Consider the following 22602-nt stretch of genomic DNA (forward strand, 5'->3'; position numbering starts at 1 on the left):
AAAAAGCATACGGCCCCTGGTATTCCCAGGCGGTCTCCCATCCAGGTACTAACCAGGCCCGACCCTGCTTAGCATCCGAGATCAGACGAGATCGAGCGCATTTAGGGTGATGTGGCCGTAGGCGATCTTGCACCCTACTTACAACTCTCTTGACAAAAGCCAAGGTGGTCACCTCGGGCAATCGAGAGGAAAAATACAGCAGGTCGCCAAAGCCAACAACATAATGGAAAAAAGCCTACGGCACCTGGTATTCCCAGGCGGTCTCCCATCCAGGTACTAACCAAGCCCGACCCTGCTTAGCATCAGAGATCACATGAGATCGAGCGCATTCAGTGTGATGTGGCTGTAAGCGATCTTTCACCCTACTTACAACTCTCTTGACAAAAGCCAAGGTGGTCACTTCGGGTAATCGAGAGGAAAAATACAGCAGGTCGCCAAAGCCAACAACATAAATGAAAAAAGCCTACGGCACCTGGTATTCCCAGGCGGTCTCCCATCCAGGTACTAACCAGGCTCGCCCCTACTTAGCATCCGAGATCAGACGAGACCGAGCGCATTCAGGGTGATCTGGCCGTAGGCGATCTTGCACCCTACTTACAACTCTCTTGACAAAAGCCAAGGTGGTCACCTCGGGCAATCGAGAGGAAAAATACAGCAGGTCGCCAATGCCAACAACATGATGGAAAAAAGCCTACGGCACCTGGTATTCCCAGGCGGTCTCCCATCCAGGTACTAACCAGGCCCAACCCTGCTTAGCATCCGAGATCAGACGAGATCGAGCGCATTCAGGGTGATGTGGCCGTAGGCGATCTTGCCTCCTACTTACAACTCTCTTGACAAAAGCCAAGGTGGTCACCTCGGGCAATCGAGAGGAAAAATACAGCAGGTCGCCAAAGCCAACAACATAATGGAAAAAAGCCTACGGCACTTGGTATTCCCAGGCGGTCTCCCATCCAGGTACTAACCAGGCCCGACCCTGCTTAGCATCCGAGATCAGACGAGATCAAGCGCATTCATTTTGATGTGGCCATAGGCGATCTTGCACCCTACTTACAACTCTCTTGACAAAAGCCAAGGTGGTCACCTCGGGCAATAGAGAGGAAAAATACAGCAGGTCGCCAAAGCCAACAACATAATGGAAAAAAGCCTACGGCACCTGGTATTCCCAAGCGGTCTCCCATCCAGGTACTAACCAGGCCCGACCCTGCTTAGCATCCGAGATCAGACGAAATCAAGCGCATTCAGGGTGATGTGGCCGTAGGCAATCTTGCACCCTACTTACAACTCTCTTGACAAAAGCCAAGGTGGTCACCTCGGGCAATCGAGAGGAAAAATACAGCAGGTCGCCAAAGCCAACAACATAATGGAAAAAAGCCTACGGCACCTGGTATTCCCAGGCGGTCTCCCATCCAGGTACTAACCAGGCCTGACCCTGCTTAGCATCCGAGATCAGACGAGATCGAGCGCATTCAGGGTGAAGTGGCCGTAGGTGAGCTTGCACCCTACTTACAACTCTCTTGACAAAAGCCAAGGTGGTCACCTCGGGCAATCGAGAGGGAAAATGCAGCAGGTCGCCAAAGCCAACAACATAATGGAAAAAAGCCTACGGCACCTGGTATTCCCAGGCGGTCTCCCATCCAGGTACTAACCAGGCCCGACCCTGATTAACATCCGAGATCAGACGAGATAGAGCGAATTCAGGGTGATGTGGCCATAGGTGAGCTTGCACCCTACTTACAACTCTCTTGACAAAAGCCAAGGTGGTCACCTCGGGCAATCGAGAGGAAAAATACAGCAGGTCGCCAAAGCCAACAACATAATGGAAAAAAGCATACGGCCCCTGGTATTCCCAGGCGGTCTCCCATCCAGGTACTAACCAGGCCTGACGCTGCTTAGCATCCGAGATCAGACGAGATCGAGTGCATTCAGGGTGATGTGGCCATAGGCGACCTTGCACCCTACTTACAACTCTCTTGACAAAAGCCAAGGTGGTCACCTCGGGCAATCGAGAGGAAAAATACAGCAGGTCGCCAAAGCCAACAACATAATGGAAAAAAGCATACGGCCCCTGGTATTCCCAGGCGGTCTCCCATCCAGGTACTAACCAGGCCTGACGCTGCTTAGCATCCAAGATCAGACGAGATCGAGTGCATTCAGGGTGATGTGGCCGTAGGCGATCTTGCACCCTACTTACAACTCTCTTGACAAAAGCCAAGGTGGTCACCTCGGGCAATCGAGAGGAAAAATACAGCAGGTCGCCAAAGCCAACAACATAATGGAAAAAAGCCTACGGCACCTGGTTTTCCCAGGCGGTCTCCCATCCAGGTACTAACCAGGCCCGACCCTGCTTAGCATCCGAGATCAGACGAGATCGAGCGCATTCAGGGTGATGTGGCCGTAGGCCATCTTGCACCCTACTTACAACTCTCTTGACAAAAGCCGAGGTGGTCACCTCGGGGAATCGAGAGGAAAAATACAGCAGGTCGCCAAAGCCAACAACATAATGGAAAAAAGCCTACGTCACCTGGTATTCCCAGGCGGTCTCCCATCCAGGTACTAACCAAGCCCGACCCTGCTTAGCATCCGAGATCAGATGAGATTGAGCGCATTCAGTGTGATGTGGCCGTAAGCGATCTTGCACCCTACTTACAACTCTCTTGACAAAAGCCAAGGTGGTCACCTCGGGCAATCGAGAGGAAAAATACAGCAGGTCGCCAAAGCCAACAAAATAATGGAAAAAAGCATACGGCCCCTGGTATTCCCAGGCGGTCTCCCATCCAGGTACTAACCAGGCCTGACGCTGCTTAGCATCCAAGATCAGACGAGATCGAGTGCATTCAGGGTGATGTGGCCATAGGCGATCTTGCACCCTACTTACAACTCTCTTGACAAAAGCCAAGGTGGTCACCTCGGGCAATAGAGAGGAAAAATACAGCAGGTCGCCAAAGCCAACAACATAATGGAAAAAAGCCCACGGCACCTGGTATTCCCAAGCGGTCTCCCATCCAGGTACTAACCAGGCCCGACCCTGCTTAGCATCCGTGATCAGACGAAATCAAGCACATTCAGGGGGATGTGGCCGTAGGCGATCTTGCACCCTACTTACAACTCTCTTGACAAAAGCCAAGGTGGTCACCTCGGGCAATAGAGAGGAAAAATACAGCAGGTCGCCAAAGCCAACAACATAATGGAAAAAAGCCTACGGCACCTGGTATTCCCAGGCGGTCTCCCATCCAGGTACTAACCAGGCCCCACCCTGCTTAGCATCCGAGAACAGACGAGATCGAGCGCATTCAGGGTGATGTTGCCGTAGGCGATCTTGCACCCTACTTACAACTCTCTTGACAAAAGCCAAGGTGGTCACCTCGGGCAATCGAGAGGAAAAATACAGCAGGTCGCCAAAACCAACAACATAATGGAAAAAAGCCTACGGCACCTGGTATTCGCAGGCGGTCTCCCATCCAGGTACTAACCAAGCCCGACGCTGCTTAGCATCCGAGATCAGACGAGATCGAGCGCATTCAGGGTGATGTGGCCGTAGGCGATCTTGCACCCTACTTACAACTCTCTTGACAAAAGCCAAGGTGGTCACCTCGGGCAATCGAGAGGAAAAATACAGCAGGTCGCCAAAGCCAACAACATAATGGAAAAAAGCCTACGGCACCTGGTATTCCAAGGCGGACTCCGATCCTGGTACTAACCAGGCCCGACCCGGCTTAGCATCCGAGATCAGACGAGATCGAGCGCATTCAGGGTGATGTGGCCGTAGGCGATCTTGCACCCTACTTACAACTCTCTTGACAAAAGCCAAGGTGGTCACCTCGGGCAATCGAGAGGAAAAATACAGCAGGTCGCTAAAGCCAACAACATAATAAAAAAAAGCCTACGGCACCTGGTATTCCCAGGCGGTCTCCTAACCAGGCCCGACCCTGCTTAGCATCCGAGATCAGACGAGATCGAGCGCATTCAGGGTGATGTGGCCGTAGGCAATCTTGCACCCTACTTACAACTCTCTTGACAAAAGCCAAGGTGGTCACCTCGGGCAATCGAGAGGAAAAATACAGCAGGTCGCCAAAGCCAACAACATAATGGAAAAAAGCCTACGGCACCTGGTATTCCCAGGCGGTCTCCCATCCAGTTACTAACCAGGCCAAACCCTGCTTAGCATCCGAGATCAGACGAGATCGAGCGCATTCAGGGTGATGTGGCCGTAGGCGATCTTGCACCCTACTTACAACTCTCTTGACAAAAGCCAAGGTGGTCACCTCAGGCAACCGAAAGGAAAAATACAGCAGGTCGCCAAAACCAACAACATAATGGAAAAAAGCCTACGGCACCTGGTATTCCCAGGTGGTCTCCCATTCAGGTACTAACCAGGCCCGACCCTGCTTAGCATCCGAGATCAGACGAGATCGAGCGCATTCAGGGTGATGTGGCCGTAGGCGATCTTGCACCCTACTTACAACTCTCTTGACTAAAGCCAAGGTGGTCACCTCGGGCAATCGAGAGGAAAAATACAGCAGGTCGCCAAAGCCAACAACATAATGGAAAAAAGCCTACGGCACCTGGTATTCCCAGGCGGTCTCCCATCCAGGTACTAACCAGGCCCGACCCTGCTTAGCATCCGAGATCAGACGAGATCGAGCGCATTTAGGGTGATGTGGCCGTAGGCGATCTTGCACCCTACTTACAACTCTCTTGACAAAAGCCAAGGTGGTCACCTCGGGCAATCGAGAGGAAAAATACAGCAGGTCGCCAAAGCCAACAACATAATGGAAAAAAGCCTACGGCACCTGGTATTCCCAGGCGGTCTCCCATCCAGGTACTAACCAAGCCCGACCCTGCTTAGCATCAGAGATCACATGAGATCGAGCGCATTCAGTGTGATGTGGCTGTAAGCGATCTTGCACCCTACTTACAACTCTCTTGACAAAAGCCAAGGTGGTCACTTCGGGTAATCGAGAGGAAAAATACAGCAGGTCGCCAAAGCCAACAACATAAATGAAAAAAGCCTACGGCACCTGGTATTCCCAGGCGGTCTCCCATCCAAGTACTAACCAGGCTCGCCCCTACTTAGCATCCGAGATCAGACGAGACCGAGCGCATTCAGGGTGATCTGGCCGTAGGCGATCTTGCACCCTACTTACAACTCTCTTGACAAAAGCCAAGGTGGTCACCTCGGGCAATCGAGAGGAAAAATACAGCAGGTCGCCAATGCCAACAACATGATGGAAAAAAGCCTACGGCACCTGGTATTCCCAGGCGGTCTCCCATCCAGGTACTAACCAGGCCCAACCCTGCTTAGCATCCGAGATCAGACGAGATCGAGCGCATTCAGGGTGATGTGGCCGTAGGCGATCTTGCCTCCTACTTACAACTCTCTTGACAAAAGCCAAGGTGGTCACCTCGGGCAATCGAGAGGAAAAATACAGCAGGTCGCCAAAGCCAACAACATAATGGAAAAAAGCCTACGGCACTTGGTATTCCCAGGCGGTCTCCCATCCAGGTACTAACCAGGCCCGACCCTGCTTAGCATCCGAGATCAGACGAGATCAAGCGCATTCATTTTGATGTGGCCATAGGCGATCTTGCACCCTACTTACAACTCTCTTGACAAAAGCCAAGGTGGTCACCTCGGGCAATAGAGAGGAAAAATACAGCAGGTCGCCAAAGCCAACAACATAATGGAAAAAAGCCTACGGCACCTGGTATTCCCAAGCGGTCTCCCATCCAGGTACTAACCAGGCCCGACCCTGCTTAGCATCCGAGATCAGACGAAATCAAGCGCATTCAGGGTGATGTGGCCGTAGGCAATCTTGCACCCTACTTACAACTCTCTTGACAAAAGCCAAGGTGGTCACCTCGGGCAATCGAGAGGAAAAATACAGCAGGTCGCCAAAGCCAACAACATAATGGAAAAAAGCCTACGGCACCTGGTATTCCCAGGCGGTCTCCCATCCAGGTACTAACCAGGCCTGACCCTGCTTAGCATCCGAGATCAGACGAGATCGAGCGCATTCAGGGTGAAGTGGCCGTAGGTGAGCTTGCACCCTACTTACAACTCTCTTGACAAAAGCCAAGGTGGTCACCTCGGGCAATCGAGAGGGAAAATGCAGCAGGTCGCCAAAGCCAACAACATAATGGAAAAAAGCCTACGGCACCTGGTATTCCCAGGCGGTCTCCCATCCAGGTACTAACCAGGCCCGACCCTGATTAACATCCGAGATCAGACGAGATAGAGCGAATTCAGGGTGATGTGGCCATAGGTGAGCTTGCACCCTACTTACAACTCTCTTGACAAAAGCCAAGGTGGTCACCTCGGGCAATCGAGAGGAAAAATACAGCAGGTCGCCAAAGCCAACAACATAATGGAAAAAAGCATACGGCCCCTGGTATTCCCAGGCGGTCTCCCATTCAGGTACTAACCAGGCCTGACGCTGCTTAGCATCCGAGATCAGACGAGATCGAGTGCATTCAGGGTGATGTGGCCATAGGCGACCTTGCACCCTACTTACAACTCTCTTGACAAAAGCCAAGGTGGTCACCTCGGGCAATCGAGAGGAAAAATACAGCAGGTCGCCAAAGCCAACAACATAATGGAAAAAAGCATACGGCCCCTGGTATTCCCAGGCGGTCTCCCATCCAGGTACTAACCAGGCCTGACGCTGCTTAGCATCCAAGATCAGACGAGATCGAGTGCATTCAGGGTGATGTGGCCGTAGGCGATCTTGCACCCTACTTACAACTCTCTTGACAAAAGCCAAGGTGGTCACCTCGGGCAATCGAGAGGAAAAATACAGCAGGTCGCCAAAGCCAACAACATAATGGAAAAAAGCCTACGGCACCTGGTTTTCCCAGGCGGTCTCCCATCCAGGTACTAACCAGGCCCGACCCTGCTTAGCATCCGAGATCAGACGAGATCGAGCGCATTCAGGGTGATGTGGCTGTAGGCCATCTTGCACCCTACTTACAACTCTCTTGACAAAAGCCGAGGTGGTCACCTCGGGGAATCGAGAGGAAAAATACAGCAGGTCGCCAAAGCCAACAACATAATGGAAAAAAGCCTACGTCACCTGGTATTCCCAGGCGGTCTCCCATCCAGGTACTAACCAAGCCCGACCCTGCTTAGCTTCCGAGATCAGATGAGATTGAGCGCATTCAGTTTGATGTGGCCGTAAGCGATCTTGCACCCTACTTACAACTCTCTTGACAAAAGCCAAGGTGGTCACCTCGGGCAATCGAGAGGAAAAATACAGCAGGTCGCCAAAGCCAACAAAATAATGGAAAAAAGCATACGGCCCCTGGTATTCCCAGGCGGTCTCCCATCCAGGTACTAACCAGGCCCGACCCTGCTTAGCATCCGAGATCAGACGAGATCGAGCGCATTTAGGGTGATGTGGCCGTAGGCGATCTTGCACCCTACTTACAACTCTCTTGACAAAAGCCAAGGTGGTCACCTCGGGCAATCGAGAGGAAAAATACAGCAGGTCGCCAAAGCCAACAACATAATGGAAAAAAGCCTACGGCACCTGGTATTCCCAGGCGGTCTCCCATCCAGGTACTAACCAAGCCCGACCCTGCTTAGCATCAGAGATCACATGAGATCGAGCGCATTCAGTGTGATGTGGCTGTAAGCGATCTTTCACCCTACTTACAACTCTCTTGACAAAAGCCAAGGTGGTCACTTCGGGTAATCGAGAGGAAAAATACAGCAGGTCGCCAAAGCCAACAACATAAATGAAAAAAGCCTACGGCACCTGGTATTCCCAGGCGGTCTCCCATCCAGGTACTAACCAGGCTCGCCCCTACTTAGCATCCGAGATCAGACGAGACCGAGCGCATTCAGGGTGATCTGGCCGTAGGCGATCTTGCACCCTACTTACAACTCTCTTGACAAAAGCCAAGGTGGTCACCTCGGGCAATCGAGAGGAAAAATACAGCAGGTCGCCAATGCCAACAACATGATGGAAAAAAGCCTACGGCACCTGGTATTCCCAGGCGGTCTCCCATCCAGGTACTAACCAGGCCCAACCCTGCTTAGCATCCGAGATCAGACGAGATCGAGCGCATTCAGGGTGATGTGGCCGTAGGCGATCTTGCCTCCTACTTACAACTCTCTTGACAAAAGCCAAGGTGGTCACCTCGGGCAATCGAGAGGAAAAATACAGCAGGTCGCCAAAGCCAACAACATAATGGAAAAAAGCCTACGGCACTTGGTATTCCCAGGCGGTCTCCCATCCAGGTACTAACCAGGCCCGACCCTGCTTAGCATCCGAGATCAGACGAGATCAAGCGCATTCATTTTGATGTGGCCATAGGCGATCTTGCACCCTACTTACAACTCTCTTGACAAAAGCCAAGGTGGTCACCTCGGGCAATAGAGAGGAAAAATACAGCAGGTCGCCAAAGCCAACAACATAATGGAAAAAAGCCTACGGCACCTGGTATTCCCAAGCGGTCTCCCATCCAGGTACTAACCAGGCCCGACCCTGCTTAGCATCCGAGATCAGACGAAATCAAGCGCATTCAGGGTGATGTGGCCGTAGGCAATCTTGCACCCTACTTACAACTCTCTTGACAAAAGCCAAGGTGGTCACCTCGGGCAATCGAGAGGAAAAATACAGCAGGTCGCCAAAGCCAACAACATAATGGAAAAAAGCCTACGGCACCTGGTATTCCCAGGCGGTCTCCCATCCAGGTACTAACCAGGCCTGACCCTGCTTAGCATCCGAGATCAGACGAGATCGAGCGCATTCAGGGTGAAGTGGCCGTAGGTGAGCTTGCACCCTACTTACAACTCTCTTGACAAAAGCCAAGGTGGTCACCTCGGGCAATCGAGAGGGAAAATGCAGCAGGTCGCCAAAGCCAACAACATAATGGAAAAAAGCCTACGGCACCTGGTATTCCCAGGCGGTCTCCCATCCAGGTACTAACCAGGCCCGACCCTGATTAACATCCGAGATCAGACGAGATAGAGCGAATTCAGGGTGATGTGGCCATAGGTGAGCTTGCACCCTACTTACAACTCTCTTGACAAAAGCCAAGGTGGTCACCTCGGGCAATCGAGAGGAAAAATACAGCAGGTCGCCAAAGCCAACAACATAATGGAAAAAAGCATACGGCCCCTGGTATTCCCAGGCGGTCTCCCATCCAGGTACTAACCAGGCCTGACGCTGCTTAGCATCCGAGATCAGACGAGATCGAGTGCATTCAGGGTGATGTGGCCATAGGCGACCTTGCCCCCTACTTACAACTCTCTTGACAAAAGCCAAGGTGGTCACCTCGGGCAATCGAGAGGAAAAATACAGCAGGTCGCCAAAGCCAACAACATAATGGAAAAAAGCATACGGCCCCTGGTATTCCCAGGCGGTCTCCCATCCAGGTACTAACCAGGCCTGACGCTGCTTAGCATCCAAGATCAGACGAGATCGAGTGCATTCAGGGTGATGTGGCCGTAGGCGATCTTGCACCCTACTTACAACTCTCTTGACAAAAGCCAAGGTGGTCACCTCGGGCAATCGAGAGGAAAAATACAGCAGGTCGCCAAAGCCAACAACATAATGGAAAAAAGCCTACGGCACCTGGTTTTCCCAGGCGGTCTCCCATCCAGGTACTAACCAGGCCCGACCCTGCTTAGCATCCGAGATCAGACGAGATCGAGCGCATTCAGGGTGATGTGGCCGTAGGCCATCTTGCACCCTACTTACAACTCTCTTGACAAAAGCCGAGGTGGTCACCTCGGGGAATCGAGAGGAAAAATACAGCAGGTCGCCAAAGCCAACAACATAATGGAAAAAAGCCTACGTCACCTGGTATTCCCAGGCGGTCTCCCATCCAGGTACTAACCAAGCCCGACCCTGCTTAGCATCCGAGATCAGATGAGATTGAGCGCATTCAGTGTGATGTGGCCGTAAGCGATCTTGCACCCTACTTACAACTCTCTTGACAAAAGCCAAGGTGGTCACCTCGGGCAATCGAGAGGAAAAATACAGCAGGTCGCCAAAGCCAACAAAATAATGGAAAAAAGCATACGGCCCCTGGTATTCCCAGGCGGTCTCCCATCCAGGTACTAACCAGGCCTGACGCTGCTTAGCATCCAAGATCAGACGAGATCGAGTGCATTCAGGGTGATGTGGCCATAGGCGATCTTGCACCCTACTTACAACTCTCTTGACAAAAGCCAAGGTGGTCACCTCGGGCAATAGAGAGGAAAAATACAGCAGGTCGCCAAAGCCAACAACATAATGGAAAAAAGCCCACGGCACCTGGTATTCCCAAGCGGTCTCCCATCCAGGTACTAACCAGGCCCGACCCTGCTTAGCATCCGTGATCAGACGAAATCAAGCACATTCAGGGTGATGTGGCCGTAGGCGATCTTGCACCCTACTTACAACTCTCTTGACAAAAGCCAAGGTGGTCACCTCGGGCAATCGAGAGGAAAAATACAGCAGGTCGCCAAAGCCAACAACATAATGGAAAAAAGCCTACGGCACCTGGTATTCCCAGGCGGTCTCCCATCCAGATACTAACCAGGCGCGACCATGCTTAGCATCCGAGATCAGACGAGATCGAGCGCATTCAGGGTGATGTGGCCGTAGGCGATCTTGCACCCTACTTACAACTCTCTTGACAAAAGCCAAGGTGATCACCTCGGGCAATCGAGAGGAAAAATACAGCAGGTCGCCAAAGCCAACAACATAATGGAAAAAAGCCTACGGCACCTGGTTTTCCCAGGCGGTCTCCCATCCAGGTACTAACCAGGCCAGACCCTGCTTAGCATCCGAGATCAGATGAGATCGAGCGCATTCAGGGTGATGTGGCCGTAGGCGATCTTGCACCCTACTTACAACTCTCTTGACAAAAGCCGAGGTGGTCACCTCGGGGAATCGAGAGGAAAAATACAGCAGGTCGCCAAAGCCAACAACATAATGGAAAAAAGCCTACGTCACCTGGTATTCCCAGGCGGTCTCCCATCCAGGTACTAACCAAGCCCGACCCTGCTTAGCATCCGAGATCAGATGAGATTGAGCGCATTCAGTGTGATGTGGCCGTAAGCGATCTGGCACCCTACTTACAACTCTCTTGACAAAAGCCAAGGTGGTCACCTCGGGCAATTGAGAGGAAAAATACAGCAGGTCACCAAAACCAACAACATAATGGAAAAAAGCCTACGGCACCTGGTATTCCCAGGCGGTCTCCCATCCAGGTACTAACAAAGCCCGACCCTGCTTAGCATCCGAGATCAGATGAGATCGAACGCATTCAGGGTGATGTGGCCGTAGGCGATCTTGCACCCTACTTACAACTCTCTTGACAAAAGCCAAGGTGGTCACCTCGGGCAATCGAGAGGAAAAATACAGCAGGTCGCCAAAGCCAACAACATGATGGAAAAAAGCCTACGGCACCTGGTATTCCCATTCGGTCTCCCATCCAGGTACTAACCAGGCCCAACCCTGCTTAGCATCCGAGATCAGACGAGATCGAGCGCATTTAGGGTGATGTGGCCGTAGGCAATCTTGCACCCTACTTACAACTCTCTTGACAAAAGCCAAGGTGGTCACCTCGCCAATCGAGAGGAAAAATACAGCAGGTCGCCAAAGCCAACAACATAATGGAGAAAAGTCTACGGCACCTGGTATTCCCAGGCGGTCTCCCATCCAGGTACTAACAAAGCCCGACCCTGCTTAGCATCCGAGATCAGATGAGATCGAACGCATTCAGGGTGATGTGGCCGTAGGCGATCTTGCACCCTACTTACAACTCTCTTGACAAAAGCCAAGGTGGTCACCTCGGGCAATCGAGAGGAAAAATACAGCAGGTCGCCAAAGCCAACAACATAATGGAAAAAAGCCTACGGCACTTGGTATTCCCAGGCGGTCTCCCATCCAGGTACTAACCAGGCCCGACCCTGCTTAGCATCTGAGATCAGACGAGATCAAGCGCATTCAGGGTGATGTGGCCGTAGGCGATCTTGCACCCTACTTACAACTCTCTTGACAAAAGCCAAGGTGGTCACCTCGGGCAATCGAGAGGAAAAATACAGCAGGTCGCCAAAGCCAACAACATAATGGAAAAAAGTCTACGGCACCTGGTATTCCAAGGCGGTCTCCGATCCTGGTACTAACCAGGCCCGACCCGGCTTAGCATCCGAGATCAGACGAGATCGAGCGCATTCAGGGTGATGTGGCCATAGGCGATCTTGCACCGTACTTACAACTCTCTTGACAAAAGCCAAGGTGGTCACCTCGGGCAATCGAGAGGAAAAATACAGCAGGTCGCTAAAGCCAACAACATAATAAAAAAAAGCCTACGGCAGCTGGTACTCCCAGGCGGTCTCCTAACCAGGCCCGACCCTGCTTAGCATCCGAGATCAGATTAGATCGAGCGCATTCAGGGTGATGTGGCTGTAGGTGATCACCTCGGGCAATTGAGAGGAAAAATACAGCAGGTCGCCAAAGCCAACAACATAATGGAAAAAAGCCTACGGCACCTGGTATTCCCAGGCGGTCTCCCATCCAGGTACTAACCAGGCCCGACCCTGCCTAGCATCCGAGATTAGACGAGATCGAGCGCATTCAGGGTGATGTGGCCGTAGGCGATTTTGCACTCTACTTACAACTCTCTTGACAAAAGCCAAGGTGGTCACCTCGGGCAATCGAGAGGAAAAATACAGCAGGTCGCCAAAGCCAACAATATAATGGAAAAAAGCCTACGGCACATGGTATTCCCAGGCGGTCTCCCATCCAGGTACTAACCAGGCCCGACCCTGCTTAGCATATGAGATCAGACGAAATCGAGCGCATTCAGGGTGATGTGGCCGTAGGCAATTTTGCACCCTACTTACAACTCTCTTGACAAAAGCCAAGGTGGTCACCTCGGGCAATTTAGAGGAAAAATACAGCAGGTCGCCAAAGCCAACAACATAATGGAAAAAAACCTACGGCACCTGGTATTCCCAGGCGGTCTCCCATCCAGGTACTAACCAGGTCTGACCCTGCTTAGCATCCGAGATCAGATGAGATCGAGCGCATTCAGGGTGATGTGGCCGTAGGCGATCTTGCTCCCTACTTACAACTCTCTTGACAAAAGCCAAGGTGGTCACCTCGGGGAATCTAGAGGAAAAATACAGCAGGTCGCCAAAGCCAACAACATAATGGAAAAAAGCCTACGGCACCTGGTATTTCCAGGCGGTCTCCCATCCAGGTAATAACCAGGCCTGACCCTGCTTAGCATCCGAGATCAGACGAGATCGAACGCATTCAGTGTGATGTGGCCGTAGGCGATCTTGCATCCTACTTACAACTCTCTTAACAAAAGCCAAGGTGGTCACCTCGGGCAATCGAGAGGAAAAATACAGCAGGTCGCCAAAGCCAACAACATAATGAAAAAAAGCCTACGGCACCTGGTATTCCCAGGCGGTGTCCCATCCAGATACTAACCAGGCCGACCCTGCTTAGCATCTGAGATCAGACGAGATCGAGCGCATTCAGGGTGATGTGGCCGTAGACGATCTTGCACCCTCCTTACAACTCTCTTGACAAAAGCCAAGGTGGTCACCTCGGGCAATAGAGAGGAAAAATACAGCAGGTCGCCAAAGCCAACAACATAATGGAAAAAAGCCTACGGCACCTGGTACTCCCAGGCGGTCTCCCATCCAGGTACTAACCAGGCCCGACCCTGTTTAGCATCCGAGAGCAGACGAGATCGAGCGCAGTCAGGGTGATGTGGCTGTAGGCGATCTTGCACCCTACTTACAACTCTCTTGACAAAAGCCAAGGTGGTCACCTCGGGCAATCGAGAGGAAAAATACAGCAGGTCGCCAAAGCCTACAACATAATGGAAAAAAGCCTACGGCACCTGGTATTCCCAGGCGGTCTCCCATCCAGGTACTAACCAGGCCCGACCCTGCTTAGCATCCGAGATCAGACGAAATCAAGCGCATTCAGGGTGATGTGGCCGTAGGCAATCTTGTACCCTACTTACAACTCTCTTGACAAAAGCCAAGGTGGTCACCTCGGGCAATCGAGAGGAAAAATACAGCAGGTCGCCAAAGCCAACAACATAATGGAAAAAAGCCTACGGCACCTGGTATTCCCAGGCGGTCTCCCATCCAGGTACTAACCAGGCCTGACCCTGCTTAGCATCCGAGATCAGACGAGATCGAGCGCATTCAGGGTGAAGTGGCCGTAGGTGAGCTTGCACCCTACTTACAACTCTCTTGACAAAAGCCAAGGTGGTCACCTCGGGCAATCGAGAGGGAAAATGCAGCAGGTCGCCAAAGCCAACAACATAATGGAAAAAAGCCTACGGCACCTGGTATTCCCAGGCGGTCTCCCATCCAGGTACTAACCAGGCCCGACCCTGATTAACATCCGAGATCAGACGAGATCGAGCGAATTCAGGGTGATGTGGCCATAGGTGAGCTTGCACCCTACTTACAACTCTCTTGACAAAAGCCAAGGTGGTCACCTCGGGCAATCGAGAGGAAAAATACAGCAGGTCGCCAAAGCCAACAACATAATGGAAAAAAGCATACGGCCCCTGGTATTCCCAGGCGGTCTCCCATCCAGGTACTAACCAGGCCTGACGCTGCTTAGCATCCGAGATCAGACGAGATCGAGTGCATTCAGGGTGATGTGGCCGTAGGCGACCTTGCACCCTACTTACAACTCTCTTGACAAAAGCCAAGGTGGTCACCTCGGGCAATCGAGAGGAAAAATACAGCAGGTCGCCAAAGCCAACAACATAATGGAAAAAAGCATACGGCCCCTGGTATTCCCAGGCGGTCTCCCATCCAGGTACTAACCAGGCCTGACGCTGCTTAGCATCCAAGATCAGACGAGATCGAGTGCATTCAGGGTGATGTGGCCATAGGCGATCTTGCACCCTACTTACAACTCTCTTGACAAAAGCCAAGGTGGTCACCTCGGGCAATCGAGAGGAAAAATACAGCAGGTCGCCAAAGCCAACAACATAATGGAAAAAAGCCTACGGCACCTGGTTTTCCCAGGCGGTCTCCCATCCAGGTACTAACCAGGCCCGACCCTGCTTAGCATCCGAGATCAGACGAGATCGAGCGCATTCAGGGTGATGTGGCCGTAGGCGATCTTGCACCCTACTTACAACTCTCTTGACAAAAGCCAAGGTGGTCACCTCGGGCAAACGAGAGGAAAAATACAGCAGGTCGCCAAAGCCAACAACATAATGGAAAAAAGCCTACGGCACCTGGTATTCCCAGGCGGTCTCCCATCCAGGTACTAACCAGGCCCGACCCTGATTAACATCCGAGATCAGACGAGATCGAGCGAATTCAGGGTGATGTGGCCATAGGTGAGCTTGCACCCTACTTACAACTCTCTTGACAAAAGCCAAGGTGGTCACCTCGGGCAATCAAGAGGAAAAATACAGCAGGTCGCCAAAGCCAACAACATAATGGAAAAAAGCCTACGGCACCTGGTATTCCGAAGCGGTCTCCCATCCAGGTGCTAACCAGGCCCGACCCTGCTTAGCATCCGTGATCAGACGAAATCAAGCACATTCAGGGTGATGTGGCCGTAGGCGATCTTGCACCCTCCTTACAACTCTCTTGACAAAAGCCAAGGTGGTCACCTCGGGCAATCGAGAGGAAAAATACAGCAGGTCGCCAAAGCCAACAACATAATGGAAAAAAGCCTACGGCACCTGGTATTCCCAGGCGGTCTCCCATCCAGATACTAACCAGGCGTGACCATGCTTAGCATCCGAGATCAGACGAGATCGAGCGCATTCAGGGTGATGTGGCCGTAGGCGATCTTGCACCCTACTTACAACTCTCTTGACAAAAGCCAAGGTGGTCACCTCGGGCAATCGAGAGGAAAAATACAGCAGGTCGCCAAAGCCAACAACATAATGGAAAAAAGCCTACGGCACCTGGTTTTCCCAGGCGGTCTCCCATCCAGGTACTAACCAGGCCCGACCCTGCTTAGCATCCGAGATCAGATGAGATCGAGCGCATTCAGGGTGATGTGGCTGTAGGCTATCTTGCACCCTACTTACAACTCTCTTGACAAAAGCCGAGGTGGTCACCTCGGGGAATAGAGAGGAAAAATACAGCAGGTCGCCAAAGCCAACAACATAATGGAAAAAAGCCTACGTCACCTGGTATTCCCAGGCGGTCTCCCATCCAGGTACTAACCAAGCCCGACCCTGCTTAGCATCCGAGATCAGATGAGATTGAGCGCATTCAGTGTGATGTGGCCGTAAGCGATCTTGCACCCTACTTACAACTCTCTTGACAAAAGCCAAGGTGGTCACCTCGGGCAATTGAGAGGAAAAATACAGCAGGTCACCAAAGCCAACAACATAATGGAAAAAAGCCTACGGCACCTGGTATTCCCAGGCGGTCGCCCATCCAGGTACTAACAAAGCCCGACCCTGCTTAGCATCCGAGATCAGATGAGATCGAACGCATTCAGGGTGATGTGGCCGTAGGCGATCTTGCACCCTACTTACAACTCTCTTGACAAAAGCCAAGGTGGTCACCTCGGGCAATCGAGAGGAAAAATACAGCAGGTCGCCAAAGCCAACAACATGATGGAAAAAAGCCTACGGCACCTGGTATTCCCATTCGGTCTCCCATCCAGGTACTAACCAGGCCCAACCCTGCTTAGCATCCGAGATCAGACGAGTTCGAGCGCATTCAGGGTGATGTGGCCGTAGGCGATCTTGCACCCTACTTACAACTCTCTTGACAAAAGCCAAGGTGGTCACCTCGCCAATCGAGAGGAAAAATACAGCAGGTCGCCAAAGCCAACAACATAATGGAAAAAAGTCTATGGCACCTGGTATTCCCAGGCGGTCTCCCATCCAGGTACTAACAAAGCCCGACCCTGCTTAGCATCCGAGATCAGATGAGATCGAACGCATTCAGGGTGATGTGGCCGTAGGCGATCTTGCACTCTACTTACAACTCTCTTGACAAAAGCCAAGGTGGTCACCTCGGGCAATCGAGAGGAAAAATACAGCAGGTCGCCAAAGCCAACAACATAATGGAAAAAAGCCTACGGCACTTGGTATTCCCAGGCGGTCTCCCATCCAGGTACTAAACAGGCCCGACCCTGCTTAGCATCCGAGATCAGACGAGATCAAGCGCATTCAGGGTGATGTGGCCGTAGGCGATCTTGCACCCTACTTACAACTCTCTTGACAAAAGCCAAGGTGGTCACCTCGGGCAATCGAGAGGAAAAATACAGCAGGTCGCCAAAGCCAACAACATAATGGAAAAAAGTCTACGGCACCTGGTATTCCAAGGCGGTCTCCGATCCTGGTACTAACCAGGCCCGACCCGGCTTAGCATCCGAGATCAGACGAGATCGAGCGCATTCAGGGTGATGTGGCCGTAGGCGATCTTGCACCCTACTTACAACTCTCTTGACAAAAGCCAAGGTGGTCACCTCGGGCAATCGAGAGGAAAAATACAGCAGGTCGCTAAAGCCAACAACATAATAAAAAAAAGCCTACGGCAGCTGGTATTCCCAGGCGGTCTCCTAACCAGGCCCGACCCTGCTTAGCATCCGAGATCAGACGAGTTTGAGCGCATTCAGGGTGATGTGGCCGTAGGCAATCTTGCACCCTACTTACAACTCTCTTGACAAAAGCCAAGGTGGTCACCTCGGGCAATCGAGAGGAAAAATACAGCAGGTCGCCAAAGCCAACAACATAATGGAAAAAAGCCTACGGCACCTGGTATTCCCAGGCGGTCTACCATCCAGGTACTAACCAGGCTCGACCCTGCTTAGCATCCGAGATCAGACGAGATCGAGGGCATTCAGGGTGATGTGGCCGTAGGCGATCTTGCACTCTACTTACAACTCTCTTGACAAAAGCCAAGGTGGTCACCTCGGGCAATCGAGAGGAAAAATACAGCAGGTCGCCAAAGCCAACAACATAATGGAAAAAAGCCTACGGCACCGGGTATTCCCAGGCGGTCTCCCATCCAAGTACTAACCAGGCCCGACTCTGCTTAGCATCCGAGATCAGACGAGATCAAGCGCATTCAGTGTGACGTGGCCGTAGGCGATCTTGCACCCTACTTACAACTCTCTTGACAAAAGCCAAGGTGGTCACCTCGGGCAATCGAGAGGAAAAATACAGCAGGTCGCCAAAGCCAACAACATAATGAAAAAATGCCTACGGCACCTGGTATTCCCAGGCGGTCTCCCATCCAGGTACTAACCAGGGCCCGACCCTGCTTAGCATCCGAGATCAGATTAGATCAAGCGCATTCAGGGTGATGTGGCTGTAGGTGATCACCTCGGGCAATTGAGAGGAAAAATACAGCAGGTCGCCAAAGCCAACAACATAATGGAAAAAAGCCTACGGCACCTGGTATTCCCAGGCGGTCTCCCATCCAGGTACTAACCAGGCCCGACCCTGCCTAGCATCCGAGATCAGACGAGATCGAGCGCATTCAGGGTGATGTGGCCGTAGGCGATTTTGCACTCTACTTACAACTCTCTTGACAAAAGCCAAGGTGGTCACCTCGGGCAATCGAGAGGAAAAATACAGCAGGTCGCCAAAGCCAACAATATAATGGAAAAAAGCCTACGGCACCTGGTATTCCCAGGCGGTCTCCCATCCAGGTACTAACCAGGCCCGACCCTGCTTAGCATATGAGATCAGACGAAATCGAGCGCATTCAGGGTGATGTGGCCGTAGGCAATTTTGCACCCTACTTACAACTCTCTTGACAAAAGCCAAGGTGGTCACCCCGGGCAATTTAGAGGAAAAATACAGCAGGTCGCCAAAGCCAACAACATAATGGAAAAAAGCCTACGGCACCTGGTATTTCCAGGCGGTCTCCCATCCAGGTAATAACCAGGCCTGACCCTGCTTAGCATCCGAGATCAGACGAGATCGAACGCATTCAGTGTGATGTGGCCGTAGGCGATCTTGCATCCTACTTACAACTCTCTTAACAAAAGCCAAGGTGGTCACCTCGGGCAATCGAGAGGAAAAATACAGCAGGTCGCCAAAGCCAACAACATAATGAAAAAAAGCCTACGGCACCTGGTATTCCCAGGCGGTCTCCCATCCAGGTACTAACCAGGCCCGACCCTGCTTAGCATCTGAGATCAGACGAGATCGAGCGCATTCAGGGTGATGTGGCCGTAGGCAATCTTGCACCCTCCTTACAACTCTCTTGACAAAAGCCAAGGTGGTCACCTCGGGCAATAGAGAGGAAAAATACAGCAGGTCGCCAAAGCCAACAACATAATGGAAAAAAGCCTACGGCACCTGGTATTCCCAGGCGGTCTCCCATCCAGGTACTAACCAGGCCCGACCCTGTTTAGCATCCGAGATCAGACGAGATCGAGCGCAGTCAGGGTGATGTGGCTGTAGGCGATCTTGCACCCTACTTACAACTCTCTTGACAAAAGCCAAGGTGGTCACCTCGGGCAATCGAGAGGAAAAATACAGCAGGTCGCCAAAGCCTACAACATAATGGAAAAAAGCCTATGGCACCTGGTATTCCCAGGCGGTCTCCCATCCAGGTACTAACCAGGCCCGACCCCGCTTAGCATCCGAGATCAGACGAGATCGAGCGCATTCAGGGTGATGTGGCCATAGGCAATCTTGCTCCCTACTTACAACTCTCTTGACAAAAGCCAAAGTGGTCACCTCGGGCAATTGAGAGGAAAAATACAGCAGGTCGCCAAAGCCAACAACATAATGGAAAAAAGCCTACGGCACCCGGTATTCCCAGGCGGTCTCCCATCCAGGTACTAACCAGGCCCGACACTGCTTAGCATCCGAAATCAGACGAGATCGAGCGCATTCAGGGTGATGTGGCCGTAGGCGATCTTGCACCCTACTTACAACTCTCTTGACAAAAGCCAAGGTGGTCACCTCGGGCAATCGAGAGGAAAAATACAGCAGGTCGCCAAAGCCAACAACATAATGGAAAAAAGCCTACGGCACCCGGTATTCCCATGCGGTCTCCCATCCAGGTACTAACCAGGCCCGACCGTCCTTAGCATCCGAAATCAGACGAGATCGAGCGCATTCAGGGTGATGTGGCCGTAGGCGATCTTGCACCCTACTTACAACTCTCTTGACAAAAGCCAAGGTGGTCACCTCGGGCACTCGAGAGGAAAAATACAGCAGGTCACCAAAGCCAAAAACATAATGGAAAAAAGCCTACGGCACCTGGTATTCCCAGGCGGTCTCCCATCCAGTTACTAACCAGGCCCGACCCTACTTAGCATCCGAGATCAGACGAGATTGAGCGCATTCAGGGTGATGTGGCCGTAGGTGACCGTGCGCCCTACTTACAACTCTCTTGACAAAAGCCAAGGTGGTCACCTCGGGCAATCGAGAGGAAAAATACAGCAGGTCGCCAAAGCCAACAACATAATGGAAAAAAGCCTACGGCACCTGCCATTCCCAGGCGGTCTCCCATCCAGGTACTATCCAGGCGCGACCCTGCTTGGCATCCGAGATCAGACGAGATCGAGCGCATTCAGGGTGATGTGGCCGTAGGCGATCTTGCACCCTACTTACAACTCTCTTGACAAAAGCCAAGGTGGTCACCTCGGGCAATCGAGAGGAAAAATACAGCAGGTCACCAAAGCCAACAACATAATGGAAAAAAACCTACGGCACCTGGTATTCCCGGGCGGTCTCCCATCCAGGTACTAACCAGGCCCGACCCTGCTTAGCATCCGAGATCAGACGAGATCGAGCGCATTCAGGGTGATGTTGCCGTAGGCGATCTTGCACCCTACTTACAACTCTCTTGACAAAAGCCAAGGTGGTCACCTCGGGCAATCGAGAGGAAAAATACAGCAGGTCGCCAAAACCAACAACATAATGGAAAAAAGCCTACGGCACCTGGTATTCGCAGGCGGTCTCCCATCCAGGTACTAACCAAGCCCGACCCTGCTTAGCATCCGAGATCAGACGAGATCGAGCGCATTCAGGGTGATGTGGCCGTAGGCGATCTTGCACCCTACTTACAACTCTCTTGACAAAAGCCAAGGTGGTCACCTCGGGCAATCGAGAGGAAAAATACAGCAGGTCGCCAAAACCAACAACATAATGGAAAAAAGCCTACGGCACCTGGTATTCGCAGGCGGTCTCCCATCCAGGTACTAACCAGGCCCGACCCTGCTTAGCATCCGAGATCAGACGAGATCGAGCGCATTCAGGGTGATGTGGCCGTAGGCGATCTTGCACCCTACTTACATCTCTCTTGACAAAAGCCAAGGTGGTCACCTCGGGCAATCGAGAGGAAAAATACAGCAGGTCGCCAAAGCCAACAACATAATGGAAAAAAACCTACGGCACCTGGTATTCCCAGGCGGTCTCCCATCCAGGTACTAACCAGGCCCGACCCTGCTTAGCATCCGAGATCAGACGAGATTGAGCGCATTCAGGGTGATGTTGCTGTAGGCGATCTTGCACCCTACTTACAACTCTCTTGACAAAAGCCAAGGTGGTCACCTCGGGCAATCGAGAGGAAAAATACAGCAGGTCGCCAAAACCAACAACATAATGGAAAAAAGCCTACAGCACCTGGTATTCGCAGGCGGTCTCCCATCCAGGTACTAACCAGGCCCGACCCTGCTTAGCATCCGAGATCAGACGAGATCGAGCGCATTCAGGGTGATGTTGCCGTAGGCGATCTTGCACTTTACTTACAACTCTCTTGACAAAAGCCAAGGTGGTCACCTCGGGCAATCGAGAGGAAAAATACAGCAGGTCGCCAAAACCAACAACATAATGGAAAAAAGCCTACGGCACCTGGTATTCGCAGGCGGTCTCCCATCCAGGTACTAACCAGGCCCGACCCTGCTTAGCATCCGAGATCAGACGAGATCGAGCGCATTCAGGGTGATGTGGCCGTAGGCAATCTTTCACCCTACTTACAACTCTCTTGACAAAAGCCAAGGTGGTCACCTCGGGCAATCGAGAGGAAAAATACAGCAGGTCGCCAAAACCAACAACATAATGGAAAAAAGCCTACAGCACCTGGTATTCGCAGGCGGTCTCCCATCCAGGTACTAACCAGGCCTGACCCTGTTTAGCATCCGAGATCAGACAAGATCGAGCGCATTCAGGGTGATGTGGCCATAGACGATCTTGCACCCTACTTACAACTCTCTTGACAAAAGCCAAGGTGGTCACCTCGGGCAATCGAGAAGAAAAATACAGCAGGTCGCCAAAGCCAACAACATAATGGGAAAAAGCCTACGGCACCTGGTAGTCCCAGGCGGTCTCCCATCCAGGTACTAACCAGGCCCGACCCTGCTTAGCATCCGAGATCAGACGAGATCGAGCGCATTCAGGGTGATGTGGCCGTAGGCGATCTTGCACCCTACTTACAACTCTCTTGAAAAAAGCCAAGGTGGTCACCTCGGGCAATCGAGAGGAAAAATACAGCAGGTCGCCAAAGCCAACAACATAATGGAAAAAAGCCTACGGCACCTGGTATTCCCAGGCGGTCTCCCATCCAGGTACTAACCAGGCCCGACCCTGCTTAGCATCCGAGATCAGACGAGATTGAGCGCATTCAGGATGATGTAGCCGTAGGCGATCTGGCACCCTACTTACAACTCTCTT

The 22602-nt window shown here is 52.1% G+C and overlaps 42 non-coding genes and 55 pseudogenes across 42 annotated transcripts; all 97 read right to left on the bottom strand.

Moving 5' to 3' along the window:
* Nucleotides 1-4: 4 nt before the first annotated feature.
* Nucleotides 5-123, bottom strand: LOC143977666 (5S ribosomal RNA; annotated as a pseudogene).
* A 109-nt stretch (nucleotides 124-232) lies between these two features.
* On the bottom strand, nucleotides 233-351 carry LOC143979094 (5S ribosomal RNA; annotated as a pseudogene).
* A 109-nt stretch (nucleotides 352-460) lies between these two features.
* LOC143977057 (5S ribosomal RNA) lies at nucleotides 461-579 on the bottom strand. The gene has a single exon (XR_013273343.1). It is a non-coding gene; the product is annotated as a 5S ribosomal RNA (ribosomal RNA).
* A 109-nt stretch (nucleotides 580-688) lies between these two features.
* Nucleotides 689-807, bottom strand: LOC143976343 (5S ribosomal RNA). Its single transcript, XR_013272655.1, has one exon. It is a non-coding gene; the product is annotated as a 5S ribosomal RNA (ribosomal RNA).
* Nucleotides 808-916: 109 nt separating this feature from the next.
* Nucleotides 917-1035, bottom strand: LOC143979256 (5S ribosomal RNA; annotated as a pseudogene).
* A 109-nt stretch (nucleotides 1036-1144) lies between these two features.
* On the bottom strand, nucleotides 1145-1263 carry LOC143976849 (5S ribosomal RNA). The gene has a single exon (XR_013273142.1). It is a non-coding gene; the product is annotated as a 5S ribosomal RNA (ribosomal RNA).
* A 109-nt stretch (nucleotides 1264-1372) lies between these two features.
* On the bottom strand, nucleotides 1373-1491 carry LOC143977606 (5S ribosomal RNA; annotated as a pseudogene).
* A 109-nt stretch (nucleotides 1492-1600) lies between these two features.
* LOC143978697 (5S ribosomal RNA) lies at nucleotides 1601-1719 on the bottom strand (annotated as a pseudogene).
* Nucleotides 1720-1828: 109 nt separating this feature from the next.
* LOC143978619 (5S ribosomal RNA) lies at nucleotides 1829-1947 on the bottom strand (annotated as a pseudogene).
* Nucleotides 1948-2056: 109 nt separating this feature from the next.
* Nucleotides 2057-2175, bottom strand: LOC143978898 (5S ribosomal RNA; annotated as a pseudogene).
* A 109-nt stretch (nucleotides 2176-2284) lies between these two features.
* Nucleotides 2285-2403, bottom strand: LOC143977664 (5S ribosomal RNA). The gene has a single exon (XR_013273850.1). It is a non-coding gene; the product is annotated as a 5S ribosomal RNA (ribosomal RNA).
* A 109-nt stretch (nucleotides 2404-2512) lies between these two features.
* On the bottom strand, nucleotides 2513-2631 carry LOC143978804 (5S ribosomal RNA; annotated as a pseudogene).
* A 109-nt stretch (nucleotides 2632-2740) lies between these two features.
* LOC143979070 (5S ribosomal RNA) lies at nucleotides 2741-2859 on the bottom strand (annotated as a pseudogene).
* Nucleotides 2860-2968: 109 nt separating this feature from the next.
* Nucleotides 2969-3087, bottom strand: LOC143978989 (5S ribosomal RNA; annotated as a pseudogene).
* Nucleotides 3088-3196: 109 nt separating this feature from the next.
* Nucleotides 3197-3315, bottom strand: LOC143976970 (5S ribosomal RNA). Its single transcript, XR_013273259.1, has one exon. It is a non-coding gene; the product is annotated as a 5S ribosomal RNA (ribosomal RNA).
* A 109-nt stretch (nucleotides 3316-3424) lies between these two features.
* LOC143977898 (5S ribosomal RNA) lies at nucleotides 3425-3543 on the bottom strand (annotated as a pseudogene).
* Nucleotides 3544-3652: 109 nt separating this feature from the next.
* On the bottom strand, nucleotides 3653-3771 carry LOC143978666 (5S ribosomal RNA; annotated as a pseudogene).
* A 326-nt stretch (nucleotides 3772-4097) lies between these two features.
* LOC143977530 (5S ribosomal RNA) lies at nucleotides 4098-4216 on the bottom strand. Its single transcript, XR_013273805.1, has one exon. It is a non-coding gene; the product is annotated as a 5S ribosomal RNA (ribosomal RNA).
* A 109-nt stretch (nucleotides 4217-4325) lies between these two features.
* On the bottom strand, nucleotides 4326-4444 carry LOC143978418 (5S ribosomal RNA). The gene has a single exon (XR_013273940.1). It is a non-coding gene; the product is annotated as a 5S ribosomal RNA (ribosomal RNA).
* A 109-nt stretch (nucleotides 4445-4553) lies between these two features.
* Nucleotides 4554-4672, bottom strand: LOC143976323 (5S ribosomal RNA). Its single transcript, XR_013272637.1, has one exon. It is a non-coding gene; the product is annotated as a 5S ribosomal RNA (ribosomal RNA).
* Nucleotides 4673-4781: 109 nt separating this feature from the next.
* LOC143979095 (5S ribosomal RNA) lies at nucleotides 4782-4900 on the bottom strand (annotated as a pseudogene).
* A 109-nt stretch (nucleotides 4901-5009) lies between these two features.
* LOC143976907 (5S ribosomal RNA) lies at nucleotides 5010-5128 on the bottom strand. The gene has a single exon (XR_013273198.1). It is a non-coding gene; the product is annotated as a 5S ribosomal RNA (ribosomal RNA).
* Nucleotides 5129-5237: 109 nt separating this feature from the next.
* Nucleotides 5238-5356, bottom strand: LOC143976355 (5S ribosomal RNA). Its single transcript, XR_013272666.1, has one exon. It is a non-coding gene; the product is annotated as a 5S ribosomal RNA (ribosomal RNA).
* Nucleotides 5357-5465: 109 nt separating this feature from the next.
* LOC143979257 (5S ribosomal RNA) lies at nucleotides 5466-5584 on the bottom strand (annotated as a pseudogene).
* A 109-nt stretch (nucleotides 5585-5693) lies between these two features.
* Nucleotides 5694-5812, bottom strand: LOC143976851 (5S ribosomal RNA). The gene has a single exon (XR_013273144.1). It is a non-coding gene; the product is annotated as a 5S ribosomal RNA (ribosomal RNA).
* Nucleotides 5813-5921: 109 nt separating this feature from the next.
* On the bottom strand, nucleotides 5922-6040 carry LOC143977607 (5S ribosomal RNA; annotated as a pseudogene).
* Nucleotides 6041-6149: 109 nt separating this feature from the next.
* LOC143978698 (5S ribosomal RNA) lies at nucleotides 6150-6268 on the bottom strand (annotated as a pseudogene).
* Nucleotides 6269-6377: 109 nt separating this feature from the next.
* LOC143978876 (5S ribosomal RNA) lies at nucleotides 6378-6496 on the bottom strand (annotated as a pseudogene).
* Nucleotides 6497-6605: 109 nt separating this feature from the next.
* Nucleotides 6606-6724, bottom strand: LOC143978899 (5S ribosomal RNA; annotated as a pseudogene).
* A 109-nt stretch (nucleotides 6725-6833) lies between these two features.
* On the bottom strand, nucleotides 6834-6952 carry LOC143976570 (5S ribosomal RNA). The gene has a single exon (XR_013272872.1). It is a non-coding gene; the product is annotated as a 5S ribosomal RNA (ribosomal RNA).
* Nucleotides 6953-7061: 109 nt separating this feature from the next.
* On the bottom strand, nucleotides 7062-7180 carry LOC143978931 (5S ribosomal RNA; annotated as a pseudogene).
* Nucleotides 7181-7289: 109 nt separating this feature from the next.
* On the bottom strand, nucleotides 7290-7408 carry LOC143977667 (5S ribosomal RNA; annotated as a pseudogene).
* A 109-nt stretch (nucleotides 7409-7517) lies between these two features.
* Nucleotides 7518-7636, bottom strand: LOC143979097 (5S ribosomal RNA; annotated as a pseudogene).
* A 109-nt stretch (nucleotides 7637-7745) lies between these two features.
* LOC143977059 (5S ribosomal RNA) lies at nucleotides 7746-7864 on the bottom strand. Its single transcript, XR_013273345.1, has one exon. It is a non-coding gene; the product is annotated as a 5S ribosomal RNA (ribosomal RNA).
* A 109-nt stretch (nucleotides 7865-7973) lies between these two features.
* LOC143976367 (5S ribosomal RNA) lies at nucleotides 7974-8092 on the bottom strand. Its single transcript, XR_013272677.1, has one exon. It is a non-coding gene; the product is annotated as a 5S ribosomal RNA (ribosomal RNA).
* Nucleotides 8093-8201: 109 nt separating this feature from the next.
* On the bottom strand, nucleotides 8202-8320 carry LOC143979258 (5S ribosomal RNA; annotated as a pseudogene).
* Nucleotides 8321-8429: 109 nt separating this feature from the next.
* On the bottom strand, nucleotides 8430-8548 carry LOC143976852 (5S ribosomal RNA). The gene has a single exon (XR_013273145.1). It is a non-coding gene; the product is annotated as a 5S ribosomal RNA (ribosomal RNA).
* A 109-nt stretch (nucleotides 8549-8657) lies between these two features.
* On the bottom strand, nucleotides 8658-8776 carry LOC143977610 (5S ribosomal RNA; annotated as a pseudogene).
* Nucleotides 8777-8885: 109 nt separating this feature from the next.
* Nucleotides 8886-9004, bottom strand: LOC143978699 (5S ribosomal RNA; annotated as a pseudogene).
* Nucleotides 9005-9113: 109 nt separating this feature from the next.
* LOC143978620 (5S ribosomal RNA) lies at nucleotides 9114-9232 on the bottom strand (annotated as a pseudogene).
* Nucleotides 9233-9341: 109 nt separating this feature from the next.
* Nucleotides 9342-9460, bottom strand: LOC143978900 (5S ribosomal RNA; annotated as a pseudogene).
* A 109-nt stretch (nucleotides 9461-9569) lies between these two features.
* Nucleotides 9570-9688, bottom strand: LOC143977675 (5S ribosomal RNA). Its single transcript, XR_013273851.1, has one exon. It is a non-coding gene; the product is annotated as a 5S ribosomal RNA (ribosomal RNA).
* A 109-nt stretch (nucleotides 9689-9797) lies between these two features.
* Nucleotides 9798-9916, bottom strand: LOC143978805 (5S ribosomal RNA; annotated as a pseudogene).
* A 109-nt stretch (nucleotides 9917-10025) lies between these two features.
* On the bottom strand, nucleotides 10026-10144 carry LOC143979071 (5S ribosomal RNA; annotated as a pseudogene).
* Nucleotides 10145-10253: 109 nt separating this feature from the next.
* On the bottom strand, nucleotides 10254-10372 carry LOC143978730 (5S ribosomal RNA; annotated as a pseudogene).
* Nucleotides 10373-10481: 109 nt separating this feature from the next.
* LOC143977593 (5S ribosomal RNA) lies at nucleotides 10482-10600 on the bottom strand (annotated as a pseudogene).
* A 109-nt stretch (nucleotides 10601-10709) lies between these two features.
* LOC143976522 (5S ribosomal RNA) lies at nucleotides 10710-10828 on the bottom strand. The gene has a single exon (XR_013272826.1). It is a non-coding gene; the product is annotated as a 5S ribosomal RNA (ribosomal RNA).
* A 109-nt stretch (nucleotides 10829-10937) lies between these two features.
* Nucleotides 10938-11056, bottom strand: LOC143978806 (5S ribosomal RNA; annotated as a pseudogene).
* Nucleotides 11057-11165: 109 nt separating this feature from the next.
* Nucleotides 11166-11284, bottom strand: LOC143977674 (5S ribosomal RNA; annotated as a pseudogene).
* Nucleotides 11285-11393: 109 nt separating this feature from the next.
* LOC143976743 (5S ribosomal RNA) lies at nucleotides 11394-11512 on the bottom strand. The gene has a single exon (XR_013273039.1). It is a non-coding gene; the product is annotated as a 5S ribosomal RNA (ribosomal RNA).
* Nucleotides 11513-11620: 108 nt separating this feature from the next.
* Nucleotides 11621-11739, bottom strand: LOC143978268 (5S ribosomal RNA; annotated as a pseudogene).
* Nucleotides 11740-11848: 109 nt separating this feature from the next.
* LOC143976618 (5S ribosomal RNA) lies at nucleotides 11849-11967 on the bottom strand. Its single transcript, XR_013272918.1, has one exon. It is a non-coding gene; the product is annotated as a 5S ribosomal RNA (ribosomal RNA).
* A 109-nt stretch (nucleotides 11968-12076) lies between these two features.
* LOC143978997 (5S ribosomal RNA) lies at nucleotides 12077-12195 on the bottom strand (annotated as a pseudogene).
* Nucleotides 12196-12478: 283 nt separating this feature from the next.
* On the bottom strand, nucleotides 12479-12597 carry LOC143977739 (5S ribosomal RNA; annotated as a pseudogene).
* Nucleotides 12598-12706: 109 nt separating this feature from the next.
* On the bottom strand, nucleotides 12707-12825 carry LOC143978458 (5S ribosomal RNA; annotated as a pseudogene).
* A 109-nt stretch (nucleotides 12826-12934) lies between these two features.
* Nucleotides 12935-13053, bottom strand: LOC143977136 (5S ribosomal RNA). Its single transcript, XR_013273421.1, has one exon. It is a non-coding gene; the product is annotated as a 5S ribosomal RNA (ribosomal RNA).
* Nucleotides 13054-13162: 109 nt separating this feature from the next.
* Nucleotides 13163-13281, bottom strand: LOC143979236 (5S ribosomal RNA; annotated as a pseudogene).
* A 109-nt stretch (nucleotides 13282-13390) lies between these two features.
* Nucleotides 13391-13508, bottom strand: LOC143979133 (5S ribosomal RNA; annotated as a pseudogene).
* Nucleotides 13509-13617: 109 nt separating this feature from the next.
* LOC143978347 (5S ribosomal RNA) lies at nucleotides 13618-13736 on the bottom strand (annotated as a pseudogene).
* Nucleotides 13737-13845: 109 nt separating this feature from the next.
* Nucleotides 13846-13964, bottom strand: LOC143976672 (5S ribosomal RNA). Its single transcript, XR_013272969.1, has one exon. It is a non-coding gene; the product is annotated as a 5S ribosomal RNA (ribosomal RNA).
* Nucleotides 13965-14073: 109 nt separating this feature from the next.
* Nucleotides 14074-14192, bottom strand: LOC143977611 (5S ribosomal RNA; annotated as a pseudogene).
* A 109-nt stretch (nucleotides 14193-14301) lies between these two features.
* LOC143977459 (5S ribosomal RNA) lies at nucleotides 14302-14420 on the bottom strand. The gene has a single exon (XR_013273736.1). It is a non-coding gene; the product is annotated as a 5S ribosomal RNA (ribosomal RNA).
* A 109-nt stretch (nucleotides 14421-14529) lies between these two features.
* LOC143978379 (5S ribosomal RNA) lies at nucleotides 14530-14648 on the bottom strand (annotated as a pseudogene).
* Nucleotides 14649-14757: 109 nt separating this feature from the next.
* On the bottom strand, nucleotides 14758-14876 carry LOC143979073 (5S ribosomal RNA; annotated as a pseudogene).
* A 109-nt stretch (nucleotides 14877-14985) lies between these two features.
* On the bottom strand, nucleotides 14986-15104 carry LOC143977686 (5S ribosomal RNA). The gene has a single exon (XR_013273852.1). It is a non-coding gene; the product is annotated as a 5S ribosomal RNA (ribosomal RNA).
* Nucleotides 15105-15213: 109 nt separating this feature from the next.
* On the bottom strand, nucleotides 15214-15332 carry LOC143977460 (5S ribosomal RNA). The gene has a single exon (XR_013273737.1). It is a non-coding gene; the product is annotated as a 5S ribosomal RNA (ribosomal RNA).
* Nucleotides 15333-15441: 109 nt separating this feature from the next.
* Nucleotides 15442-15560, bottom strand: LOC143979464 (5S ribosomal RNA; annotated as a pseudogene).
* A 109-nt stretch (nucleotides 15561-15669) lies between these two features.
* On the bottom strand, nucleotides 15670-15788 carry LOC143978500 (5S ribosomal RNA; annotated as a pseudogene).
* Nucleotides 15789-15897: 109 nt separating this feature from the next.
* On the bottom strand, nucleotides 15898-16016 carry LOC143976309 (5S ribosomal RNA). The gene has a single exon (XR_013272623.1). It is a non-coding gene; the product is annotated as a 5S ribosomal RNA (ribosomal RNA).
* Nucleotides 16017-16125: 109 nt separating this feature from the next.
* Nucleotides 16126-16244, bottom strand: LOC143978807 (5S ribosomal RNA; annotated as a pseudogene).
* Nucleotides 16245-16353: 109 nt separating this feature from the next.
* LOC143977791 (5S ribosomal RNA) lies at nucleotides 16354-16472 on the bottom strand (annotated as a pseudogene).
* Nucleotides 16473-16581: 109 nt separating this feature from the next.
* LOC143976628 (5S ribosomal RNA) lies at nucleotides 16582-16700 on the bottom strand. The gene has a single exon (XR_013272927.1). It is a non-coding gene; the product is annotated as a 5S ribosomal RNA (ribosomal RNA).
* Nucleotides 16701-16808: 108 nt separating this feature from the next.
* Nucleotides 16809-16927, bottom strand: LOC143978894 (5S ribosomal RNA; annotated as a pseudogene).
* A 109-nt stretch (nucleotides 16928-17036) lies between these two features.
* LOC143977548 (5S ribosomal RNA) lies at nucleotides 17037-17155 on the bottom strand. Its single transcript, XR_013273823.1, has one exon. It is a non-coding gene; the product is annotated as a 5S ribosomal RNA (ribosomal RNA).
* A 109-nt stretch (nucleotides 17156-17264) lies between these two features.
* Nucleotides 17265-17383, bottom strand: LOC143978777 (5S ribosomal RNA; annotated as a pseudogene).
* A 326-nt stretch (nucleotides 17384-17709) lies between these two features.
* Nucleotides 17710-17828, bottom strand: LOC143979904 (5S ribosomal RNA). Its single transcript, XR_013274115.1, has one exon. It is a non-coding gene; the product is annotated as a 5S ribosomal RNA (ribosomal RNA).
* A 109-nt stretch (nucleotides 17829-17937) lies between these two features.
* LOC143977479 (5S ribosomal RNA) lies at nucleotides 17938-18056 on the bottom strand. Its single transcript, XR_013273755.1, has one exon. It is a non-coding gene; the product is annotated as a 5S ribosomal RNA (ribosomal RNA).
* A 109-nt stretch (nucleotides 18057-18165) lies between these two features.
* On the bottom strand, nucleotides 18166-18285 carry LOC143979184 (5S ribosomal RNA; annotated as a pseudogene).
* A 66-nt stretch (nucleotides 18286-18351) lies between these two features.
* On the bottom strand, nucleotides 18352-18470 carry LOC143976605 (5S ribosomal RNA). Its single transcript, XR_013272906.1, has one exon. It is a non-coding gene; the product is annotated as a 5S ribosomal RNA (ribosomal RNA).
* A 109-nt stretch (nucleotides 18471-18579) lies between these two features.
* On the bottom strand, nucleotides 18580-18698 carry LOC143977456 (5S ribosomal RNA). Its single transcript, XR_013273733.1, has one exon. It is a non-coding gene; the product is annotated as a 5S ribosomal RNA (ribosomal RNA).
* Nucleotides 18699-18807: 109 nt separating this feature from the next.
* LOC143979237 (5S ribosomal RNA) lies at nucleotides 18808-18926 on the bottom strand (annotated as a pseudogene).
* Nucleotides 18927-19035: 109 nt separating this feature from the next.
* On the bottom strand, nucleotides 19036-19154 carry LOC143976489 (5S ribosomal RNA). The gene has a single exon (XR_013272795.1). It is a non-coding gene; the product is annotated as a 5S ribosomal RNA (ribosomal RNA).
* A 109-nt stretch (nucleotides 19155-19263) lies between these two features.
* Nucleotides 19264-19382, bottom strand: LOC143977235 (5S ribosomal RNA). The gene has a single exon (XR_013273517.1). It is a non-coding gene; the product is annotated as a 5S ribosomal RNA (ribosomal RNA).
* Nucleotides 19383-19491: 109 nt separating this feature from the next.
* LOC143980072 (5S ribosomal RNA) lies at nucleotides 19492-19610 on the bottom strand. Its single transcript, XR_013274216.1, has one exon. It is a non-coding gene; the product is annotated as a 5S ribosomal RNA (ribosomal RNA).
* Nucleotides 19611-19719: 109 nt separating this feature from the next.
* Nucleotides 19720-19838, bottom strand: LOC143977437 (5S ribosomal RNA). Its single transcript, XR_013273715.1, has one exon. It is a non-coding gene; the product is annotated as a 5S ribosomal RNA (ribosomal RNA).
* A 109-nt stretch (nucleotides 19839-19947) lies between these two features.
* LOC143978515 (5S ribosomal RNA) lies at nucleotides 19948-20066 on the bottom strand (annotated as a pseudogene).
* A 109-nt stretch (nucleotides 20067-20175) lies between these two features.
* LOC143978713 (5S ribosomal RNA) lies at nucleotides 20176-20294 on the bottom strand (annotated as a pseudogene).
* A 109-nt stretch (nucleotides 20295-20403) lies between these two features.
* LOC143977821 (5S ribosomal RNA) lies at nucleotides 20404-20522 on the bottom strand (annotated as a pseudogene).
* A 109-nt stretch (nucleotides 20523-20631) lies between these two features.
* LOC143976756 (5S ribosomal RNA) lies at nucleotides 20632-20750 on the bottom strand. Its single transcript, XR_013273051.1, has one exon. It is a non-coding gene; the product is annotated as a 5S ribosomal RNA (ribosomal RNA).
* Nucleotides 20751-20859: 109 nt separating this feature from the next.
* Nucleotides 20860-20978, bottom strand: LOC143976862 (5S ribosomal RNA). Its single transcript, XR_013273155.1, has one exon. It is a non-coding gene; the product is annotated as a 5S ribosomal RNA (ribosomal RNA).
* Nucleotides 20979-21087: 109 nt separating this feature from the next.
* LOC143976382 (5S ribosomal RNA) lies at nucleotides 21088-21206 on the bottom strand. Its single transcript, XR_013272691.1, has one exon. It is a non-coding gene; the product is annotated as a 5S ribosomal RNA (ribosomal RNA).
* Nucleotides 21207-21315: 109 nt separating this feature from the next.
* LOC143978492 (5S ribosomal RNA) lies at nucleotides 21316-21434 on the bottom strand (annotated as a pseudogene).
* A 109-nt stretch (nucleotides 21435-21543) lies between these two features.
* LOC143977027 (5S ribosomal RNA) lies at nucleotides 21544-21662 on the bottom strand. Its single transcript, XR_013273313.1, has one exon. It is a non-coding gene; the product is annotated as a 5S ribosomal RNA (ribosomal RNA).
* Nucleotides 21663-21771: 109 nt separating this feature from the next.
* LOC143976383 (5S ribosomal RNA) lies at nucleotides 21772-21890 on the bottom strand. The gene has a single exon (XR_013272692.1). It is a non-coding gene; the product is annotated as a 5S ribosomal RNA (ribosomal RNA).
* A 109-nt stretch (nucleotides 21891-21999) lies between these two features.
* Nucleotides 22000-22118, bottom strand: LOC143979004 (5S ribosomal RNA; annotated as a pseudogene).
* A 109-nt stretch (nucleotides 22119-22227) lies between these two features.
* On the bottom strand, nucleotides 22228-22346 carry LOC143976750 (5S ribosomal RNA). Its single transcript, XR_013273046.1, has one exon. It is a non-coding gene; the product is annotated as a 5S ribosomal RNA (ribosomal RNA).
* Nucleotides 22347-22455: 109 nt separating this feature from the next.
* Nucleotides 22456-22574, bottom strand: LOC143977489 (5S ribosomal RNA). Its single transcript, XR_013273765.1, has one exon. It is a non-coding gene; the product is annotated as a 5S ribosomal RNA (ribosomal RNA).
* Between the last annotated feature and the right edge of the window lie 28 nt (nucleotides 22575-22602).

Source organism: Lithobates pipiens, unplaced genomic scaffold (genome assembly GCF_037356315.1).
Source record: "Lithobates pipiens isolate NorthernLeopardFrog02 unplaced genomic scaffold, aLitPip1_a1.2 Scaffold_13, whole genome shotgun sequence".
NCBI classification, from domain to species: domain Eukaryota; kingdom Metazoa; phylum Chordata; class Amphibia; order Anura; family Ranidae; genus Lithobates; species Lithobates pipiens.